A 22,538-nucleotide genomic window follows, 5' to 3' on the forward strand; every position below is an offset into this window, starting at 1 on the left:
AGAGCTTATCAGGGGGGGGGGGGATGGATTGCCTGAGACTGCTTGAAGTCTGATTCTTTTTGTTAAGTCAGGTTCTCCCCAGTATAGTTGCTGGATGCCCCAACCCCCGCACTTAGGTTGGGTATGCTAGGCCTGTCCAAGGGTGTGCCTTTCACCCTGATCTCGGTCAAGGGGTGTTTCCTGTGCGTTTCCCCTCCCTTCACAAACCACTTGGAAGTAAATCCCATTGTGCTGAATGAGGCTTGTCCCCTGAACCCCCAGATCAGAATTTACAGAGATCCCCCTCAATTGAAATGGCACAATTTAAAGCACAAATGCCCCAAATGCTCTAAAGTGTGATCTCGAGGCTCTGATTCTCTGTTGTTTGGTTTATTGCTTTAGGAAGTAACCACTTCACACCTTCCTTATAGAGATCCTGTGCAGAATTGGGTTAGAAAGGGGGCTGGTTTGCCATCCCTGTGTTCCCCCTCCCTTTCCCAGCACAAACATATGTGTGTCTACTTGGAAGTAACTCCCATTGTGCTCAATGACATTTGCTCCTGAAATGCAGGTGCATCTGGAGCTTCAGGAGAAAGGACAAAGGGTGGGGGGAGAATAGAGGGAGAAGAAGCCTCTCCTATTGTTTGAGCAGCCCCTGCCAGTCAGATGACATTTGCTCCAACCCTCACCCCCACCTGGAAGTATGTTCTGTGAAGCAAATTTTACTGGTGTGGAGCACTCGCTCGTGGAGCCCTGCATGGACCACAGCGCAGCAAAGTGTAATCCTTAAAAAAAAAAAAATCCCCCATTTGCTTCTCCTTCCATTGTCCTGGAAAGACCCCCCAAGAGAGCATAGGAGAAGCAAAAGAGTGCTTTAGGGTGAGTCACTAAAGCTAGCCTTTAACCCTTTCACTGCAGGGGAGTGAGATTTATTTAGTAAACATCCACAGAAGGGGGGATATGTTAAAGATTAAAAGCAGGCTACCTAAGTGTTCCCAGTACTGCAGTAATATGAGGGGTCACTGCTGCACTCTGGGGATTTGCTCAGTGGGAAAAACTACTTCCATTGGGGAAACAAGAGGGACCCTTGACCATGTCACTGCCAGGTCACAGAGGCATGCCCAGGATTTAATGGGGGCGGGAAGAGACGTGGCACATTGTGGTAAAACTGCCGGGGAGCCGCTTTCAGTAAAAAAGTTGGAGTAAAAGGAGTTTCAGAAAATGTGGCTTTTCAAGAGGGAAGCGGCTGGTTGGTGGCAGATTGGTGACGATGACATCTATTGTGAAGGATTTCAAACTGCGCTAACTTTGCACTAAATTGCTCATGAAGACAACTCCCATGAGTTTCAGTGGTACCCAATAATTGTGCATAATGAGTGTAACCATAAACATATCCCTGAAATACAGCCTTTTCTCAACAATTCTGGCCTTCATTTAAGCCAGGGGTCTACAACCCATGGCCCTCTAAGGCTTTAGCTGTGCTCCCCTGACCCCTCCACTACCACCATAGCCCCCTCCTCATTTCCTCATGGAGATTGCTCTTTCCCTGCCACTGCTAACAGTGAGGAAAGAGCAATAGGATGTATGGGGGGGGGGAGAGTGGAGTACTGTCTGTTTTTTCCACCTTGTCCACCTTGCTGAAACCCCTTCCAGCTCTTATTATATTTCCTCCCCTCCTAATCACTCCATCCCTATTCCTTACACACAGCTGCCTTGCACTCCTGCCGCTTCTCTACTTGTCACATTTGAGCTCAAGCATGAAGTGAAGAAATGGCCTCTTTGTGACTATCTCCTTTAAACACCATCTTTGTCTCCTTTAAACTCCACCAGGGAGCTGATCCACTTAAGACAACACTCTGCTTCTTACCCTCAGGCCGAGACCCTGTGTGACTTATAGCACATGAACAAGATTGGTTGGGATAACCATCCAGGGTAGCTGCCTGCCCGGATTGTAACGCATATTTATATTCAGGCAGACCCGAGATTCCTGGTTCACACAAAGCAGGATGATCTCATGATCCATGCAATTCGTGTCCAGACTACTGGTGACGTTAGTCACATTTTTAAACAAATATGCTCTAGTAGGCCGCTTTCATCTTGGAAAAAAAAGCGTTTGTGGGCCTCGTATCTAAAAGTTCTTCCAATCTGTGTTTTTCAGCAGAAAACTGGTACAGGCCCCTTATCCGAATCAGAAGCATGTTCTGGATTAGGCCCATGGCCACATGTATGCCACAAGGGAGGGCAACTTTTGGCTCTCCCGATGTTTTCATCTACAACTCCCATCAGCCTTAGTTAGCATAGCCAATAGTGAAGGAGGCAAAAACATCTGGAGGGCCACAAGGTGCCTAGCCCTGAAGGCCTGTCTGCAAACATTCTATTTGAGCTGGAGGGGGGAATATGAGCACAGGATTTTGGAGGTGGAGCTGGGACTGTCACTTGGCAAAACTGACTGAAATTGGTGAGGAGGAGGAGAGAGGCTGCTGAGGCAAACTGGCAAGTGGTCAGGTAGCAGAAGCAGACAAAAGATCTGGTGGATTACAATGACCTGAGGGATTCCTTTGCTTTGCAGATTTACCATTTATGGATTTATCTTCTCCTCAAGACTACCTCTTCACTGTTCCTTGTCTTTGATTGCTCCTAGATTTTGTGTGCTCCCCCATAGGTTAATTTGTATGTATGTGTTTTTATTTGTCTTTCATCTATAAATATTTTAACTTCATTCATTTCATTTATTTATTATCAAATTATCCCAAAGTTCATGTTATGTTGCATCAGTGGGAATATAAAATCTGGCCCAATACTGGTGTGAAACTGTGAGCAGCACATCAAGTGGGTTACATTTGGCTTGTCCCTCAGAAGCTTATGCTAGAACAGACAAAGATTTAAAGATGAGTCATTGTGGGGAAGGAAACCAGGCACAACTAGGAGGGTGGACTGATACCATCAGGGAATGTCTAGGACTGCCTGTCTGGGTAGGGATTTGAATAGATGAGGCATCTACACCAGGGCTGGGCAGATGTCAGGCTTGCCAGCATTACTAGTTGTGGTGTGGTGGCTTTTTCATTTTTTACTAGAACTCCGAGATGCATCAGGTGTAAAATAGTGGTTGGACTGGAGTGGGAGGACATCATACCATAACCGAGCTTCTAGTCCTTTCACTCACACCTCCACTCCTGGTTTTCCTCTAAGCTTTCTCCATTTTGGCAGCTTAATTTAGGGGAAAACCTCCCATTGTTGTTGCCAGTGTTAAACAATAGAATCAAAAAACCTTGAGGATTTGCAAGGGTCATGCAGAGAGCTATCAGTAGATCATGATCTACCTTCTTCCCACCCCTGATCTACAGGATACACCCTTGGATAGATGTGGGAAGGACACAATGGACAAAGGAAAAACAAAAATATACCCAGGTCTTGCAGACTAAACCTGTAACTGAACCTGTAACCAGAGTAGTTTTCAATACAGATACCTTTGAGACAGACACCGTGGCTGTACTACAATACCAAAAGGAATATAGAGAACAGTATACATCACCATCACAGTACCATTCCCATGTTATATTTTCTGAATGTTTTGAAATGATCAAGTCCGAACCCTTGCTTTATCTTTTTCTGTAAATAAAGCATATGTGCATGCAGACCCCATACGCTGCTTTCCTCTTGGTTTTTTAAGACATATCTGCATTAGGTGTTTGATGGGTTTTGAGGGGAAATTTGAAAGACAAGCACCGAATTTGATCACTGCAAGCCACACAACACCCAGGTACAACCCTCATTGTCTATGGTCGGTGCACAACTAATGAAGTCCACATTTAGGAAATAGGGGGCTGATGTTGGGATGTATTGTCACTGCATTATTTAATGTTACAGCTGTTTGAAAAAAATGTTATATTGGGGAATTTTGTATTATATATTAAGTATGGTTCTTACTTTTCATCTTGTTCTTTTTGGATTAGCCTCCAGTTTATGGTCATGCTACATTGGACCTTCTTTTCTAGATCCTACCTGATCTTCAGGTTTAACTAGAACTTTGACCTGGAGTGCAGAAAGTTCACATAAAGATGTGCTGTCATACAAAATATTCTAGCTCTTGGTATGATTTTCTGTTGTAGCCAAGCCAAATGCACCAGCAGAAGGCCCTTGAAGGTCAGAGTCCAAGAGTGCTTACAGACAAGGCGTTCATTGTGCAATTGCCTTGCCTCATTCACGGAATTTTAGAGGAAGCCTAGAAGATGTTATCTTCCATTTGTAACCCTCATGTGATTTCCCACCACTTTCCCATGCGTTTCTTACCATAGACGATCTGTTAAGGAGGGAAAGACGGAATAACTCTACAGTGTCTTTTGGCTGGTTGAGCTAGGAAGCACCCCAAACCTTAAAAAATTTGATCTTTTTTTTTTCTTTTTTCTTTTTTTATTACATACATTTATATACTGCTTTCCAGAGGGCTATCAAAGTGGTTTACAGACATGATTTAAAAAACATGAAATATAACAACAGAAACACAGTGCAATAGTCACTAGTCAGCTATAACCATACTGGCTGGGTCACACTTTAGGGAAAGTTTGCATGAAGTGGTGGGTCTTGAGGAGATGTCTAAAGATCAAGACTGAAGACGTCTGCTGGGTGCTGCAGCACTAAATGCTCCATTATAGGTACTTCTGATGTGAACCTCAGGAGCATGCGACATTGTCAGGAGTACTCCTGACGACCATAAGGACCAGGTAGGGACATAAGGGGTGAGGTGATCCCTATGGTAACCTGGTCCCAAGTTGTTTAGGGCTTTATATGTTAACAACAGAACCTTAAATTTGGTCCCAGTAGTTTATTGGCAGCTGGTTCAGTTCTTTAACAGAGGTGTAACACGTTGACAAAGAGGCCCCTGTTAGTAGCCTCACAGCTGCATTCTGCACCAGCTGCAGTTTTCAGACCAGGCCTAAAGGTAGCCCTACATAGAGCACACTACAATGATCCAGTCTTGTGCCTGAACCACTGTGGCCAAGTTATCACGGCCCAGGAAGGGATGTAGCCACTGAAACATCTGGAGCTGGTAAAAGGCACTACTAGCCACCGAGGCCACCAGAGCTTCTAATGACACAGATGGATCTAGGAGCACCCCCAAGCGATGCACCTGTTCCTTCAGGGGAATTGCAACCCCATCCAAGCAGGCAACTGACCTATATCCCAGACCCATGACCCACCTACCCACAGCACTTCCATCTTGCCAGGATTCAAACTCATTTTATTGGCCCTCCTCCAGCCCACCACTGTGTCCAAGCACCAGTTTGGAGCCTGCACAGCCACAACTGATTCAGATGTTATACAGAAATAGAGCTGAGTGTGATCCACATACTGAGGGCACCTTGCTCCAAATCCCCAGAAGATCACTCCCAACAGCTTCACAGAGATGTTAAACAGCATAGTGTACAGAATGGTACCCTGGGGCATCCCATAGCTCAGGTGCTGGGGGGGGGGAGTTCACTCCTTCAACGCCAGTCTTCAAGACCAATTTTGTAGACAGGAGTGGAGCCTTTCAAATATAGTGCCCTGATACCCATCCCATGGGTCTGGTCCAGGAGGTCACTATGTTTGATGCTATCAAAAGCTGCTCCTGGTTTGCTCTTTGTCATCTGTAGAACAATATTAGTTTAAAAATCTATGATTTCTATAGAAAACAATAAGATCCAGCTATATGTGTAGTCCATAAGATTTGCATCTGTGAAATTACTGTTTTGTTCCATAAAGAAACTGGAAGTATGTCGGGTGGGGATGGGGGAAGAGTCTATTTCCCCTTACAAGTTTGTCTTGGTTGTTTTATCGTAATAACTGGAGTTGACAAATCAAGCTAATTTTAAATTAAAATAATGTAGATGCCAACGTTTCATTAAAAATAGGAGAAGATTCATAATTCCACATTGCAATTTCTTTTCAATATTTAACTATTGTTTTATTAATTGCATTTATATCCTACCCTTCCACCAAGCAGCTCTGGTTGGCATACATAGCTCTCCACCCCCACCCCTCTTATCTTCATAACAAGGCCTGGATACTTTATTATATTAAATGGTATGTAAGTATTAAGGAATGTCTCCCCCGTACCAACTGCGCAGGTCATTATGATCTTCAGGGGAGGCCCTGTTATCCGTGCCACAACTTATGGATTCCCATTTGGCAATAACATGGAGACAGGCCGCCCGTGCAGTGGCACCATCCCTGTGGAATGATTTTCCCTCTGAGGTAAATCAGGCCTCAGTGCTGGTGCATTTTAGGCATTTATTGAAAACACATCAGGTTGCTTTGGCTTTCTCCCAGCCATGAGCTATTTTTGTACCAGCCTCACGATACTAGCGTGTGTGTGTGGTCTTTTTTGTTTGTTTGTACTCTTTTGTAAACCGCTTCAAGATTTGTTTCAAATGCAAAACAGTATATAAATATTGTTAATAAATAAATAAATAAATAAATATTATTAATGAAAGAAAGAGCAACCCTGTGAGGTAGATTAGGGCCAGTGAAGACTGGTGGCTCTGATGTCAGTGGGGCAGTGAATCCGCTCCGGGTTTTATTCAGAACTCTAAAGGAGTTATCCAAGGTGCACACCTTGGATAACGCCTTTAGAGTTCTGATGGAAACCCGGAACGGATTCATGGCCCCACTGAGTTCGGAGTCGGCAGCCTCCACTGGGTTAGGCTGAGGGATGATGACTGGTCCAAGATCACCCAGTGAGCTTCATGGCTGAATTCCTGGTCCAATCTTCTAAGCCGGGGGTGGGGGCCAAATGAGCCCCCCAGCCCCTTGTGGGCTGGGTGATGTCAGGGGGCATGGCCATGCTTGGCCTGCACTGCGCTTCCCCACAAGGGGAGTGACCCTCCCGCTGGTGGTTCAGCCAGGGACGGGTTTTGCTGCACATGGGCTTTCTCTGGCTGGGAAAAGCTCACATGCACCAAAGCCACACTGACTAAGGCACCGCTGGAGGCTCGCTCCCAACGGGGGGAAAGCACAGCGCAGGCAGAGCTGTGGCTGTTTCATCTGCACTGCATCCTCCCCAATGTGGAAAGGTACAGTGCGGGCAAAGCCGGTGCAACCTAGGGAGCTAGAGTCTAACCACTGCACCGGACCACATGTTAAGCCTGCTGTCTTACAAATACTTTTGCCTCTTTGCTTACTGCTAGCATCCTCCTGATTGTCCCCATGTCTGCAACACATTTATTCTTGCATATGGTGTCCAATCAATTCCAGCTGGCACTGCAATGTTCACAGAATCACAGAATAGTAGGGTTGGAAGGGGCCTACAAGACCATCGAGTTCAACCCCCTACTCAATGCAGGAATCCAAGGAAGAGCATCCCTGACAGGTGGCTGTCCAGCTTCATCCTGAATGCCTCCAGTGTGGGAGAGCCCACCACCTCCCTAGGTAATTGGTTCCGTTGTCGTATTGCTCTAACAGTCAGGACATTTTTCCTGATGCTCAGCCGGAATCTGGCTTCCTGTAACTTGAGCCCATTATTCCATGTCCTCCTCTCTGGGATGATCGAGAAGAGATCCTGGCCTTCCTCTTTACTTCACGGGATTTGGAAGCTATACTTCTATTAATGCAGCCCAAAATAGCATTTGCCTTTTTTGCAGCCACATCACATTGTTGGCTCATATTCAGCTTGTGATCTACCACAATTCCAAGAACCTTCTCGTTTGTAGTATTGTTGAGCCAAATATCCCCCATCTTGTAACTATGACTTTGGTTTCCTTTTCCTAGGTGCAGAACTTGGCATTTATCCCTATTAAATGTCATTCATATTGTTTTCTGCCCAGGGTTCCAGTCTATCAAGATCACTTTGAATTTTGTTTCTGTCTTCCAAGGTATTAGCTGTCCCACCTAATTCTTTATATCCCCTTCATAGCAGTGTTCCACTGGCACCTCCGCCTATCTCCGCTGGGTCAGGTCACTGAAGAAATCTTGACCAGCCTCTCCATTACTTGCCCCTTGTAAATAAACCACTGACAAAGTGCCATGTAAATAAACCACTGACAAAGGGGCAATGATGATTAACAGTTACTGCAGTGGTCACAATGGCCCCACTTAAGAGTTTTACTTGACCTGTTGACTTTACCCTGTCTGCTCATTTTATCCTATCTGTTGACTTTACCCTGCCTGCTGATTTTACCCTGATTGCTGTTACACATTAACTACCCTTTTGACTGCCACTCCCTCTGCAGTTATTTTCTCTCTCCTCTCCCACTCTACACCATGTCACATGGAGAAAAGACCACCTCTAAAGAGATAGTGGGAACACACCTTTCATAGATACTTGGGAGACTTGCAGCATTTGAAGAGTTGGAAGGAGTCTTGGAGGTCATCTAGTCTAACCTCCTGCTCAGGAATCTTGGGACTCTACACCATGCCTGACAGCTGGCCACCCAGCTTCTGTTTAAACACTTCTGCCCTGATGATTCCAAGGTATGACCCAGGATGCCCTCTAAGGAGGTCAAGAGGGCAGACTGCATGTTCTCAGGAGCACCTAAATCTCTGGCCATTGCTTCTCTGCAGTAAATGGCCCTGCTCCACCACAAATGTCACCACCATGGGCAGACAACAGCTCAGGCGAGACAACAAAAGGCTGGGAGATTGTACCAGCCTGAAGCAGAGGCAGAGGGAGCTAGGTTTCAGAACCACAGAGAGCAATCCTGCAGAGAAGGCAAGAAAAACAAATTACCTCAGGGCCAAACTACATGTTACGTTAATCGTATAGCATGTTGCTAAGTGCTTCTTATATTTTACTCTTGTGTAAAATAACCACACAACCCATGGTCAGGAGTGCTAGGAGTTGTAGACCAAAACATCTGGAGGGCACCAGGTCGGGGAAGGCTGTTCTAGGAAGGGTGAGGTTTGGAGTTGTGGTGATTTAGCTGGGGAATGCTCCACAGGGCCTTCCTGAACCCCAATGGAGTCCAATGTCCACTCCTCAAAGTCTTGTGGAAGTGGTATTTCCCTGGAGCTCGGGGGATGGGGAGAAGGATCCAGGGCTGTGGTCCCTACTGGCAAGGACCAGGAGTAAGCCTGACTCTTCCTCAGAGTTGCTGCTGCACAAGGACTCAACCTCTGAAAACTCTCAGTCCAGGGACATGATGAGATTGGCTCCTGTTATCAACAGTTTGATGGTACCATGTATTAGTATTATTTATGCTAATGGCACAAATCCCTTTACTTCCAAAAGAAAGAGTGATTGTTAGACCTGTATTGATCTGATAGCCTAGTCATTATGAGGTATAGAAAAGTAACCATAACTTACTTTAAAATATACTGAATTAAATCCAATGTTAGTCCTACTTAGAGCAGACCTATTGAAATGAATGGGATTTAAGTTAGTGATGACTAATTTCAGTCCCATTCATTTCGATGGGTCTGCTTGAAGTATGACTAGCATTAGATTTAACCAACGGGTGTTTTTTGTTTTGCAGTTTAATTCTGAATATATACAAGAATGAGCCTTTCACCTCCTTTTCTCAACCTTGGATCCCAGATGATTGTTGTTCAGTCGTTAAGTCATGTCTGACTCTTCGTGACCCCACGGACCAGAGCACGCCAGGCCTTCCTGTCCTCCGCTCTCCCCCGGAGTGTGCTCAAATTCATATTCATTGCATCGGTGATGCTATCTAGCCATCTCATCCTCTGCCGTCCCCTTCTCCTTTTGCCTTCAAATCTTTCCCAGCATCAGGGTCTTTTCCAGCAAGTTTTCTCTTCACATTAGGTGGCCAAGTTATTTGAGCTTCAGCTTCAGGATCTGTCCTTCCAATGAGCAGTCAGGGTTGATTTCCTTTAGGATGGACTGATTTGACCTCCTTGCAGTCCAGGGGACTTGTAAGTGTCTTCTCCAGCACCACAGTTCGAAAGCATAAATTCTTCGGCGCTCAGCCTTCCTTACAGTCCAGCTCTCACAGCCATACGTTGCTACTGGGAAAACCATAGCTTTGATTATACGGGCAAGGTGATGTCTCTGCTTCTTACTATGCTGTCTAGGTTTACCATAGCTTTCCTCCCAAGGAGCAAGCGTCTTTTAATTTCATGGCTACAGTCACCGTCTGTGGTGATCTTGGAGCCCAAGAAAATAAAATTGGACTACAATTGATCATTGGACAGGCTGGCTGGGGATGCTGGGAGTTGTAGTCCAACAATATTGGGGGACCCACAATTGGGGAAGGTTTAAACAGTGCTATAAATCTTGTCCCCTCCCCTCCTGAAGTATGAAATGGTGCCCATCTGCATGACTTATTATGATGCATCCCCTGACTTTTAAAGTTGATACAATATTCCTTGCAAGAGGAGAAAAGGCAGGATAAAAATGCAATAAATAAATAAATAATATTCCTTCTTTACTCTCTCAACCACATAGGCGCTTCACATGCTCTTCTATCATGAAATCTGCGAACTGCATATTTTACTGGAAAAGTTCAAGATGCCAGTGATGGAAAAATAAAAATTATTTACAATGCAATCCTACAAGGTCTACTCAGATGTAAGACCCATTGAGTTCTATGGGATGGGTCCCTCTCAGGTAAGTGTGTATAGCAGGGGTGCAGAACCTCTTTTAGCCCGAGAGTTGAATTCCATTTCAGAGAAGCTCTCAGGGGCCACATTCCAGTGGTGAAATGCCAGAACATACATTTATTTATTGCTGAAGCTCTCTGGGCAGTTCACAAAAATTAAAAGCACAAGGAACAGCATAAAACAATACAAAATATGAAAGCTTAAAACTACAACATAAAAGTACAACTAGTAAAAAATGTAGCAGCAATGCAGAGATCTAAAGTACAGATTTAAAACAGCAGAGCTAAAAGACCAGCATGATAAAATGCTGGGAAAATAAAAAGGTCTTCACCTGGTGCCAAAAGGAATAGAATGTAGATACCAGGTGAACCTCTCTAGGGAGCTCATTCCACAGCCGGGGGCCCACAGCAGAAAAGGCCCTCTTCCTGGTAGCCACCTGCCTCACTTTGGCAGGGGCTCCCACAGAAGGGCCTCTGAAGATGATCTTAGGGTCTGGGCAGGTACATATGGGAAAAGGTGATCCTTCAGATAATCTGGCCCCAAGCTGTTTATAAAACATACCAGCATATTTTAGCTTAACATTTTTACTGGCAGTAACTAAGCCTTAAGAGATGCATTTCACCCTTTAGAATGGGAGGAACAACTGCACAAAAGCCAGAAAATCACCAAAAGATTGGTGTTTGGGGAAAATGGGTTGGGGCCTGGGTCTTCTGCGGACTCCCAGATGGCTAGATTTGGCCCCCCAGCCATGAGGTTCTGCACCACTGGTGTACAGAATCACACTGTTAAGAGGTTTTGTTTCTGGAGCAAGCATGAATTTATAAGGAGAAAATTAGTCTCCTTATCTGGCGTATCTATGTATTTCTCATTTTGTTTGAATAGTTATTTGCTTTTCCAGCGGCCATATTTTATTTTTCTATTTGTTTTGTTATTTTTGCTGTTGTATTTGAATTGTATTGTATGCAAACTTGGGCATTTTTTTAAACCACTGAAAGTGGTTCATTACATGACAATCGTGTTTGCCATAGGTACAGTAGTGTTACCCACAGAAAGTACGTCAACGGTGAATAACAGACACATGCCCTTAAACATTCATGTACATGCCTTGGGGTGGGGAGTTGGGTTCAGCTCAATCAGAGCTCCCAGACCAATGTACACTGATACTTAAGGATGTGCACCTGTTACTCACACTTGATACATATCTTGCTGCAGGAAACATCAGTGTAATGCAGCAATCACTATTCTCATAGTCAGCAGAGACCTGCCACCAAGATCTGTTAGGTTCACAGGTACTAGAAATAGGGCTTTCTTAGTGGTGGCCCCACACCTTTGGAACTTCCTCCCCAGGGAAATATACTTGGTCTCTTCAGTGCTGGTATTTGTTTTTGTTTTTTTTAAAAAAACACAACCTCTTAAGATTTTTCTATTCCTGTCTGCCTTTCAATGTCTTGTGGGGTGGGGAAGTAATAACTGCTGTGTGTTTTTTTTTTAAGATTAATTTTTTTTTTAATTCAACAAAATAAAGATGAGAAAGTCTACAAGCACATCCAGACAGCAGCTTCCTGCATTGCTCATTGAGGCTTTTTGTGCTAAGCCAAAAGCGTGAGGGTAAAGTACCCACAAAAGAGAAAGTAGGATGTTGTGTATAGCAGTCTGCCAAAACATATTCCAAGGCTTTTATTGTGCAATTGTGCCTCATTCACACAATTTTATGGGGGTGGAAGTCCAGGTGGCATCAACTTTAATTTGTAGCTCTCCCATGTTTCCCCACCACTTCTTTCACCTTTTCTCTTACCAGAAAAAAATCCATGAAGGAGTAAAAGACAGAATAGCTGCACAATGACTTTTGATTGTTAATGCTAAGAGCCCTCTGTCTGGAAGCCCCTTGTGACATATCCCTGCTGAAATGCATGTGCTGTAAAAAGTAGTCAGAGAGTGTTCAAGGGATCAGCACAGTTGCCACATACAGACTGTAAATCCTAGCTGTGTGTGGTATCAGTGCACAAAATGACACCCTACCTAAGCCTGCAATCCTAAATGCACTTGCCTGGGAGCAGAGCCCACTGGAAGTAACGGGGCTCACTTCCAAGTAAACATGGGTAGAATAGGGAAGTTAGCAGTTCCATTTTAAATGTAGTGGTCTTAACTGCTATGTAAATACAGCCAGGATCGTGTCTGCATTGCCTTCCTTCCTGTTGCAGGATTAATGATCATCCCTATTCTAGTTTCCAGAGGACAGCTGTGTTAATCTATTGCAGCAAAAGCAACCAAGGGATCTCATGGCATTTAAGGTGCAATCCTATGCATGTTTAGACAGAAAAAAGTCCTACAAGTCCCAGCATGCCTGGCTGGGGCATGCTGGGAGTTGTAGGATTTTTCCCCCCTATCTAAATGTGCATAGGATTGCACCCTTATTCTGGCATAAGCTTCCATGGACTATAGCCCAGTTCATCAGATGCATGGAGTATTATGGAGTGTTTCAGGTTTATATGGTGTGTGGGTATGGGAAGGAAGAATTGTAAACAGTGAGGTCAGAAGGAAACTGTCACTTGCAAATAGCGAGGTCAGAAAGTACTGTCAGTACTCTACATTTAATTTCCTTCTGGCCTCACTGTTTTCAATTCTCCCACCCCCCATCTCTGGTCCTTCCCCCCATATGTACTACCTATAAACTTGAAACACTCCATAATTCTCAGTGCATCTGTATGATGGTGAAGCGGGCTATAGCCCCTGAAATGTATTCTTGTGCCAGAATAAACGTGCTAGTCTTTAAGGTGCCACAAGCCTTGTTATAACGTAAAACATCTCCACTAAATACAGGAGTGTGCAACTGGGATATCCCTGCCTTTAAAACTGTACCGTTCCTTTAAATCGGAGGAAACGTTGTTACCGAGCTTCCTGGGCTCCATTCATGGTTTCCGTGCAGTACGTATAGCGATTGAGAGAACACGTAGTCAATAATAACTTGCTTAGCTGGCTAAGTTAAGCAGCGGGGCCCCAGCAGCCAGCCATATTGAGCTGCACAATCCATTACACATCAACTGTTAACGGATTTAGATAATAATCACGTAGGATCAGACGCGACGCTTGAAGAGGATACGCGTGATATTATATTCAAACAATTATTATTACACATCGGACAATCGATGCGCCCATGCATGATGCATTTATTTGCAGGGCAAATGGTGTGTGTGTACACACACACACAGGAAAGATAGAAAGACTAACGGCAGAGTATTAAAAAAAATAATCTAACGTTTCGGCTTCCGCCCTCAGCAGCAGCTGCGCTGTTAAACAGATAGAATCTGCACGCAGACCCTCCCTTTCTTTCCCTTCCTTGAGCAGCAGCACAGCCTGCTTGCTGCTGCTGCTGCTGCTGCAATGGGTCTCTTGTGCCATGCACAGGCGACGGCGGCGGCCTCCTCCTCCGCCCGTGACCCCAGGCGAAGAGTGACCGATAGTAACCCCCGTGCCGCGGGCGCGCGCTTCACCCACCTCTCCCGGAGACAGCCGTGTGAGAACGTAAGACAGCCAGCCCCTCGCGCGCCACCCCGCGCGGGCCAATGAGAATCCGCCGCCGCAGCATACGGAATGAGGATGCTGCGCGGCGGCGGGCGGCGATTGTGAGGTGCGCCAGTTCGACGCGGAAGGGCCGGGCGGGGCCGGGGTAGGAGGGCGCAGGAGGCGGGGTGGGGGCTCCGAGCGACTTGGGCCCCGTTCATTGGCTCCGTGGGGCTGGCCCGCCCGCCCAAGGCTGGAGCTACGGCACGGCCGGCCGAGGGGCCTTCGGCACACGCGCAGAGTCGCTCACCGGCTTCCCCTCCGGCCGCGGTGGTGAGTGTGGCGCAGCCGACCCGGGAGGCAAGCCGGGACGGGGCGAGAGCGTGCGGGGGCCGGGGAAGCGAAGGCTGAGGCGGCGGCGGAGGGCAGAAGAAGCAGGAGGGTCGGCGGCGGGGCCTCTTAGGCTTTGACAGGGAGGGAGGGAAGAAAGAGCCCTTTCAGGGAAATCGGGGCCGAAGCCGTGGGCCCGTCCAGCACTGGGCTGGGGGCAAGACCCAAGCGTGCACGTGGGGAAGGGGGGCGGGCTAGAGCCTGGGGCTGGACCGGTGAGGCCTGCTCGGTCCGAGACCGCCCGGTTTTATTCCGGAGGACGCATCGCGAGTAATTTTACACGGTACGCTCTGGCCGTTGTCGTTTAGAGTTGGGCTACGCTGGGTGAGGCCGCGGCCCCCGTGGACGCTTACATGAGTGCAAGTCCTCTTGAAATCGGAGGAGCTCACTTTTGTGTAAACATGTTTCGGGTTGGGCCGGCACTGCTGCATGTGCTTCCATGTCTTGCCGTGGATCTGCCCCCATCGTGTCTGGGTGGGGTGGAAGCGCTCTGCGTTGGGTTTGATTGGCCGTGGTGGTGATTCCGCATGTGTAAAAGTCACTCAAATGTCATCCAGCGATAAATACGCCTGTCTGAGCCTATACTGACGGCGTCATCCTATTCATGTTTACTTGGAAGTAAGCTTTATTGTTCCTGATAAGGCTTACCCCCCAGTGTAATATGGTTAAGAGTGCAGTCTTGGTTACTTAGTAACCTTTGACCTTCCTCCTTACTCACAGATAGGGTGATTAAAGGGTTTGTCCCCCCCCCCCTTTTTCTTACTCTTTCAATTCATGTAGGTATGTAAGTAAGGTGAGGAATTTAATTTGTGGTAGTGAACGTGGATATAGAAGCAGGTCCTACGGTGGTCCTTCCAATCATACCAGCACACAAAACAGTTTCTCTGGTTACTGTCACCAGTGCCAGTTAGAATTGCAGCTGGATCCATGCAACGTTAATTCTGTGTTTCCATAAACGTAGTAGCATGGCCAGACTCCAGTTCTCGTTTATTGTGTTAGGAAGAAACTCTTACAGACCAATATGTAATGTGATGATAGTAAATGGTATGAATTAAAATTAAGTGTGAATGTATAAATGTAAGCATGCTTTGAAAGAGTAGGGAAACCCCAATTTTACACTGCTCTTAGACTATTCCTTTTACCATATACAAAAAGGATTATTAATGTGTTAAAGTCACCCTCTTTCTCTATGTTTATGAGGGCAACTTATATACCGTCAGTAGTATGCATGTTCATTAATACAAGTTGGTGTACATTAATAATATGTCTCCTAATTATGCAGATAAGACTGGAGCATACTCCAGTAACCTTAAATTTGTTCTGGGTATCTGAGGAAGTTGCAGAGTGGTAGGGACTGGCAGCTGCCATTACAAGATTCTGAAGGTTTGAGGCTCCAGCATAAAATTTCTATACTGCCCAATAGCTGCAGCTCTCTTAAAGGTGGAAGATGGCAGGATAGTGTTGAGCTGTCTTCTGTGTGAGAGTTGTAAATAGGGACGAGTAAACATTTTGTTTGGCTTAATGGTGGAAATCCAACTAATGGAACACAAATGAGCTTGACAGATTCACCCATCTCTAGGTGTAAACTGTCTTGTTTATAAAATCAGTGTCAGGTTGCAACTACATGTGGAACTGTGGAGTCATCTCCATGCCTTTTTGGTTTCTCTTTCTGACTCTAAAGAAATGGACAGCCAGGAAAGAAATATGATAGTGTTAGTCTGGAGAATGAGAAATTCAACCACCTGATCAATATAGTCATCCCAAGTATTCTGGGGCTTAATAAACTAGCTTTGACGAGATGTCAGTAAGAAATTTAGAATGAACATTATAACTGGAGGAAATGGCTAATGTTATTATTCACACTGGCAGATGAGTTATGCATTAGGTCTATATCAGCAGTGTGGAGGCCAGCCCTCTGGCATATAGATACGTTGCGCTTCCAACATGATATTGGGTAGTTTCATCTCCGAGTTGGCGTCGTATTCATCTTGTTTTGCAATGGTCACTCATTAAACTGGATTGAAATCACACCAGGTTAAATAGCAGCTTTAACATAGGATGTCCCTTCAAAATTTAGTGCAGTTTCCTTATACAAGCCATATCTGTGGCTTTGTTCCTTATGCTGCAATTCATTTTCAGGAAATAATTCTGGCATTTTGAATAATATAAGTCTTCTCTGCACTAGATGTGTTTTCTTGTGGATAAGCGGTCATGGACCTTGCTGTTTCTAATCTCGGATGTGCACCAGTGAGCCTCTAAACATCCTTATATAGATTCTGAAGTCATGAGATTTCAGAGTACAATTTGGGTAGGTTTTGATTAGGGCATTTTTTACTTTTTGGCAACACTACAGTCGACTACCCATTATCAAGCTCTTTCTTCACGATGAGGAAGATAGAAGTTAAAACAACAAAATAAAACATGGGATTATTGTTTTCAGCAGCATCAAGGTCCAAGAAAGTTAAAAGGCACTGCATTTGGATTTATACACACAACTATGCTGCAACTTTCTTTCTCTGGATGGCCAGGAGAGGAGAGGGAGCTTTACAAAACTCAGTCCTGGTCTTCTGGCATGCACACTAGGATTCCAGTACTCATGCAAAGCTTTTTGCAGTCAGCAGTTGCCCTGCTTGCATCATAGATAGGTTGCATTCTACAGCTACAGTCTGAAATATGCAATGAGTGTTCCCTGCTGTTGAAATAAATGGGATAGCTCCTGGTTATGTAGAAATCAGTCCCTGCAGCACTTTAGAAACTACACTGTAGGTATTGCAGCATTTGGACAAACAGGAAAGGGCTCTCGCTGTAATAGTACAGTATATATAGAGTTCCAAAGTACTAATAAAATGGTAGGAAGGGTGTCACTAGTACTATATTACTGGAGGTAAGCAGAGACACTTGTTGTGAATATGCTCTTCACAGGAGTTCACACCAGAAGTAATTAAATGAAACTATCCGTATTCTGAATTGGCAAACAGGCTCTTAATTGAAGGTGCTGTAGACCATATATAATTTGTCTCTGCCATCAACAGCATGTGGGTACCTCTTTGTCATAGAAACATGCTTCCATGCATCTCAGAAATAATAACCACTTGTCCCAATCCATAGTCCTATACGTGCTGCAATATGCACACAGAGGCCATACATTCTTTGCATTGAAATTGCCTCTGAGTTGAACTTAGTTGAGTAACCGTTGCCAGTGGAAGAGCTCCCTTAGTGCACTGCACCAGCACAAGATTTCAGAATAGGAGCAATTATTATAACAGTGGGTTGGATGGAGACTTAGTTTAACTTAGCGCAGGACTAACGTGAGTCCCATTGATTCAGTGAGTCTACTCTGACTAAGGTTGGATTCAATATTTTCAAACGTTCTACCTTATAAACTTGAACTTGTTTGTGGAAGAATCCCAGTGCATTTCAGGGGATTCTGGAAAGTCTGGTTTGGACATAACACTAAACTATGGTTTAGCGATGTATGCACGAGCCCTGGGCTCATGTGGCCCCTTCTTGTCTAGCACAGCTACAAGGAGATAGAAAGCTTTCGCTTGTATTTTCAGTTAACTGCACTTCAGCGTTATGTCCGAACCATAAACTGTGAATACTCTTTGATGTATGGTTTATTGAAACAAGCCAACTCCATAAACTGAGTTTGAAGTTGGCTTATTTCAGTAAAGCAGAGTTAAAAGACTAATCACAGTTTGTCCAGGTTCAGACATAACTCTAAACTACAGTTGGTTTAAAAATGGAAGCGAAACCTTCCAATCCTCTTGCAGCCATGCCAGTAGGAGGGAGAAGTACCTGAAGCTCAAATGTGTCTGAATGTAGCTATTCATTACATGCAGGGCACTGGCCAGGCATATTGGTCATTGCTGTTGCCTTACATGACCTTTTGAGGTGCTGTAGAGCACCCCAACACTCCCCTCTAACTATGCAGTGTAGGGAGAGACAATTGGTAGCGGGCAAGCTGCTTTTCAGAAACCATGTGCTCTATTACTGATCTTCTCATTGAGGAACCTGATAGGCTTCCTAGGATCTCCAGGATTCTATTGGCTTATAAGACAAGTTGCATGCTGCGTTGTATGTATATCCTCAATAGGAAACCTGTTCGAGAACTGGAACTGACTATTGGTTCCTACTGAATGGTGGCAAACTAGTTTTGTTTCTGTATAATGTGCAAAATGGCCCTAATACTTTCTCCTGTATGAAAGAATTACAGTGCAGGGAATGCATGTTTAAATTGTAAAAGGTCCAGTTATTTTTCTCTGTATTTCAAGAATGATTTGCTAACATTCCTGAGTGAACGTACAGCCTGTGACACTTGTCTTAAAATATGTTAAAAGTAGCGATTAAGACTCTATTTTAAACTGCAGTTTTATCTTTGAAAAGGCATTCTTGTAATGGTAGGTGATTTTTGAGCATTTTCCTACTTCAAGAAAAGCAATAGAACTCATAGATGGTGTTGTATAAATAATGACAGTTGTGAACATAAGCTAGACTTTTATGGATGAAATCTGGGGTCATGAGACATTTCCTCCTAAAGTTGTCCACAAAGTCTTAGAGATGTTTCTATCTATTTCCAAATCTGTAAATAGAGATGCACGAAACTGGAATTTGTATAGGTGTGTGTTCATAAGGCTGCATGTTCTTTGTATTCTTAGCTCCATAGCATATAGAGACCATGCACATCGGTCCTGCCTGGATAGCCGGGGTCTATGCTAGAATCTGGCTAGAATAAATGACTGATGCAGAGGATCCTACAGCGGTGAGAAAAAGTCTGTGAACCCCTTAGGATTGTCACATATTTCCAACCTAAAATGTTATTAGATCTTAATCTTACCCCATAATCCTAGATAAAGAATAATAGATAACCTGATTAAACATATGACACACAAACATGATGCTTTTTCAACATTTATTTATCTACAACTGATTCAGCATTCAATATCCATGCGTGAAAAAGTATGTGAACCTTTAGATTCAGTACCTGGTGACACTCCCTTGAGCAACAATGACTTCAAGTAAGCATTTCCTGACTTCATAGAATCATAGAATAGTAGGGTTGGAAGAGGCCTACAAGGCCATCGAGTCCAACCCCCTGGTCAATGCAGGAATCCAAGTCAGAGCATCCCTGACAGATGGCTGTCCAGCCTCGTCTTGAATGCCTCCAGTGTGGGAGAGCCCACTACCTCCCTAGGTAATTGGTTCCATTGTCGTATTGCTCTAACAGTCAGGAGGTTTTCCTGATGTTCAGCTGGAATCTGGCTTCCTGTAATTTGAGCCCATTATTCTGTGTCCTGCACTCTGGGATGATTGAGAAGAGATCCTTGCCTTCCTCTTGGGGACAACCTTTCAAGTACTTGAAGAGCGCTATCAGATCTCCCCTCAGTCTTCTCTTCTCAAGGCTAAACATGCCCAGTTCTTTCAGTCTCTCTTCATAGGGCTTTGTTTCCAGTCCCCTGATCATCTTTGTTGCCCTCCTCGGAACCCTCTGCAGTTTGTCTGCATCCTTCTTAAAGTGTGGTGCCCAGAACTGGACACAGTACTCCAGATGAGGCCTAACCAGTGCTGAGTAGAGGGAAACTAGTACTTCCCGGGATTTGGAAGCTGTGCTTCTATTAATGCAGCCCAAAAGAGCATTTGTCTTTTTTGCAGCCACATCACGTTGTTGGCTCATATTCAGCTTGTGATCTACCACAATTCCAAGATCCTTCTCGCTTGTAGTGTGGTTGAGCCACGTATCCCCCATCTTGTAACTGTGCATTTGGTTTTTCCTTTTCCTAGGTGCAGAACTTGGCATTTATCCCCGTTAAATTTCATTCTGTTGTTTTCTGCCCAGGGCTCCAGTCTATCCAGATCACTTTGAATTTTGTTTCTGTCTTCCAAGGTATTAGCTATCCTGCTCAATTTTGTGTCATCTGCAAATTTGATCAGCATTCCCTGCACCTCCTCCTCCAAGTCATTAATAAAAATGTTGAAGACTGGGCCCAGGACCGAGCCCTGTGGTACCCCGCTCGTTACCTCTCTCCAGTTTGAGAAGATCCCATTGATAAGCACTCTTTGAGTCCGTTTCTGTAGCCAACTGTGGATCCACCGGATCGTTGTTTCATCTAGCCCACTTTGAACTAGTTTGCTCATCAGGATATCATGGGGCACTTTGTCGAAAGCTTTGCTGAAGTTGAGATATATTATGTCAGCATTCCCACAGTCCACAAGGGAGGTTACCTGATGAAAAAATAAGATCAGTTTCGTCTGGCAGGATTTGTTCTTGACAAATCCATGTTGGCTTCGCGTAATCATTGCATTGTTTTCAAGGTGCTTCCAGATGGATTGCTTTATAATGTGCTCCAGAATTTTCCCAGGGGTTGATGTCAGACTGCCTGGTCTGTAGTTCCCAGGTTCCTCCTTTTTACCCTTTTTGAAGATAGGGACCACATTAGTCCTCCTCCAGTCATCTGGCACTTCCCCCGTCCTCCATGATTTCTCAAAGAGAATAGACAGTGGTTCTGAGAGTTCTTCTGCCAGTTCCTTTATTACTCTAGGATGCAGTTCATCTGGGCCTGGAGATTTGAACTCATTCAAAGTTATCAGGTGTTCCTTGACCGTATGCCTATTGATCTCAAGCTACAATCCTGCCCCTTCAGCCTGTACTTCACCTTTGCCATGGGGGTCATAGACCCTCTTTTGGGAGAAGACTGAGCCAAAGTAGGAATAGAAACACTTCAAGTAAGTGTTTCCTGTAACCGTTGGTCAGTCTCTCACATCAGTTTTGAACAATTTTGGCCCATTCCTCCTTAATGAACTGCTTCCGGTCAGTGACATTTGAGGGCTTCCTTGCATGAACAGCTCGCTTCAGGTCCTGCCACTACATTTTGATGGGGTGTAGGTCTAGACTTGGACTAGGCCATTCTAAAAGCACAGAATGTTGTCTTCCGCAGCCATTCTTTTGTATATCTGCTTGTATGTTTAGGATCATTGTCTTGTTACACAACCCACTTTTGGCTCAGCTTCAGCTCACGGACAGATGACCTGACATTCTCTTCTAGAATCTTTTGTTACACTGTAGAATTCATGGTTGTGTCAAAGATGGCAAGCCATCCAGGTCCCGAGGCAGCAAAGTAGGCCCAAACCATCACATTCCCACCACAATTCTTGATGGTTCAGATGAGGTTCCTCTGTTCGAACTCAAGTGTTTGTTTTTCACCAAGCATAACCTTTCTCACTGAGGCCAGAAAGTTCTACCTTTGATTCGTCTGTCCAGAGGACTTTTTTCAGAAGTCTTGGGGATTATCCATGTGATCTTTAGCAAACTTCAAATGGGCAGCTGTGTTCCTTTTAGAGAGCAGTGGTTTCCTCCTGGCTATCCTCCCATGAACACCATTCTTGTTCAGTCTTTTTCTGATCGTTGAATAATGAACATTCACATTAGCCAAGGCGAGAGTGGCCTGCAGATCCTTGGATGTTACTCTGGGGTTCTTTTTTACTTCCTGGATGATGCACCCATTTGTTCTTGGAGAGACTTTGGTACGACAACTGCTCCTAGGTAGAGTGACTGTGGTCTTGAACCTTCTCCATTTGTAGACTGTCTAGCGGTGGATTGGTGGATCCCCAAATCCTTAGAAATTATTTTGTAGCCCCTTTTAGACTAATGAGCATCAATAACTGCTTTTCTGAGGTCCTCAGGGATGTCTTTTGATCGTGGCATGATGGGTTTACACAACCGTATGGTGAAGACCAAACTCACAAAATTTCTGAACCTTTTATAGGGTGGGGCCTCCCAAACTCACCCCTGAAGATCTACCTGATTACTTAAACACCTGATTCTAATTATGGCCTTTAATTGAGCTGATGCAACCAAGGGTTCGCTTACTTTTGCACCTACCCTGACTCTTAAATACTCATTACCTAATTTATACATTGTTTTATTTCATAAGACACAGAATTGGTTAATATAAGCCTTATTGGATATTTAGAAAAGGACTGGTTTTGATTCAAGAAAGTTCATGGTAAAACTATGGAATTTCCATAATTAGCATTAGGATTCACAAATTTTTTCTTGCCACTGTTCATCTTGTGGTATAAAGTATCTGGCTTTTGAATGGAAAAACATTTAAAATGTTGGTATGTTTATTTGG

The 22,538-nt window shown here is 44.6% G+C and overlaps 2 protein-coding genes across 7 annotated transcripts in view; one reads left to right on the top strand and one right to left on the bottom strand.

Annotated features, from left to right (window-relative positions):
- The window catches only part of LOC146351340 (uncharacterized), a 43,589-nt gene extending 29,270 nt beyond the window's left edge, over positions 1 to 14,319 (bottom strand). Inside the window, exon 1 of the mRNA XM_084847115.1 lies at positions 14,011 to 14,319. The gene's annotated coding sequence lies outside the window, so the exon portion shown is untranslated. The remainder of the gene's footprint in view (positions 1 to 14,010) is intronic.
- ACSL3 (acyl-CoA synthetase long chain family member 3) overlaps positions 14,021 to 22,538 on the top strand; it is a 71,131-nt gene continuing 62,613 nt past the window's right edge. For 4 of the 6 annotated variants that reach the window (XM_084847099.1, XM_084847097.1, XM_084847100.1 and 1 more), the window contains exon 1: positions 14,307 to 14,349. The gene's annotated coding sequence lies outside the window, so the exon portion shown is untranslated. Of the gene's footprint in view, positions 14,144 to 14,306; positions 14,350 to 22,538 lie in introns of those variants that run through there. The other 2 variants (XR_014789577.1, XM_084847098.1) reach the window with 1 other exon arrangement.

Source organism: Heloderma suspectum, chromosome 3, assembly GCF_057233095.1.
Source record: "Heloderma suspectum isolate Gila_16-S chromosome 3, 16-S_ref, whole genome shotgun sequence".
Lineage (NCBI taxonomy): Eukaryota > Metazoa > Chordata > Lepidosauria > Squamata > Helodermatidae > Heloderma > Heloderma suspectum.